Here is a 1,557-nt window from a genome sequence, read left to right as displayed (position 1 = left end):
AGGTCGTGGAATGCTTTTGTTCTCCTCTTATTCCATATGGAATACAATCAGTTAAAATAAGAAGGAATAGGGGAATATTCGATCGTTCACTCCAAAAAGAGGGTCCTATTGAAAAAGAAATTATCCAAAATAGAAAGAAGTTTTTTTTTTCAAATTCAATTGTTTATTTATCTCTTATTCAAAAATTTCCCTGAAAATTGAATTTCTTTTTTTCATTCAATGGGGTTAGATGATCTAGTTCTTAATATTATTACTTTACTCAATTGACAAATTCCACAACAAATCTCTTGATTCGGAATTAGGGACTCATGTATCATCTGATGAATCCACTTTCTTTTACACTTCTGTATCTTACTCTATCTTGTTTTTTAGTATTATCTAAAATAACTGATGAATTATGAATTTTCCATAACTTAGGTAAATGCTTTACCAACATATGTAGTGTAGTAAAAAAAAATAAATGGAATTTAACTCTTTCATGCTTACTTTAACTAGTTATTTTGGTTTTCTACTGGCTGCTTTAACTATAACCCCAGCTCTATTTATTGGCTTGAACAAGATACGCCTTATTTGAATTGACTGAATAATTATAATTCAGAAAAGAAAAATCTTTCTTTGGGATTCCTGGCATTCTACGACTCTTTTCCAGACTAATTAGGAATTCTTTTCTTGGTCATTGAGATTCGTGGATAATTTAGAGTACTATTTAGGGATAGATCGTACCTCTTTTTTTATCCCCTCGAACAAATCGAAATGATTGAAGTTTTTCTATTTGGAATCGTCTTAGGCCTAATTCCTATTACTTTAGCGGGATTATTCGTGACTGCGTATTTGCAATACAGGCGTGGGGATCAGTTGGATCTTTGATTGAGTCATTTTTTTTTTTTGATTGACCTCCTCCAGACCAGAGAGGAGGTCAAATTGAAATTGGAGTTACAATTCAATTTTGTTAAGTTATTTTACTCTGCTTCGACATAAAATAGATGGAATCACGCTCTGTAGGATTTGAACCTACGACATCGGGTTTTGGAGACCCGCGTTCTACCGAACTGAACTAAGAGCGCTTTCATTCATTCAAAAAGAAAATCTTTTTCTATTCCTAATGTATCTCACGTACGTATAGTCTCCACAAATTCAAGTTATACCCACTTTACTTTAATTGATCTCGTCGCTACTGCCTATAAAGAAGAAAGAAGTAATAGGTAGGGATGACAGGATTTGAACCTGTGACATTTTGTACCCAAAACAAACGCGCTACCAAGCTGCGCTACATCCCTTTTCCAAATTAAATTGTTGTACAATGCCATTGTACACAATTCCTGTCTTCTTTTCCACATCATAATTTTCTTCTTCTTTCTTTCTCTATCTATATATAGAACCCTCGTGTCATTTCTTCTTTTTGGTCTCATATAATTAAGGAATTATATACATATAAAATCCAATATAATTTCGCCTATAAAAGAAGGATTACTTTTCCTTGGTAATATATAGGAAGAAGGGGTCATCTTTTTCTTTTTTAGGGATAGGAAAATTTCGTCGATATGGTTCATTTTATAT

The 1,557-nt window shown here is 32.6% G+C and overlaps 1 non-coding gene across 1 annotated transcript; it reads right to left on the bottom strand.

Annotated features, from left to right (window-relative positions):
• Positions 1 to 1,203: 1,203 nt before the first annotated feature.
• TRNAP-UGG (transfer RNA proline (anticodon UGG)) lies at positions 1,204 to 1,277 on the bottom strand. The gene has a single exon. It is a non-coding gene; the product is annotated as a tRNA-Pro (tRNA).
• Positions 1,278 to 1,557: the final 280 nt, after the last annotated feature.

The sequence above is a fragment of the Triticum urartu genome, unplaced genomic scaffold (assembly GCF_056163025.1).
Source record: "Triticum urartu cultivar PI428250 unplaced genomic scaffold, HENAU_Tu73 scaffold2, whole genome shotgun sequence".
NCBI lineage: Eukaryota > Viridiplantae > Streptophyta > Magnoliopsida > Poales > Poaceae > Triticum > Triticum urartu.
Note: the sequence above shows the minus strand (reverse complement) of the source record. Positions and strands in the feature narration are given on the sequence as shown.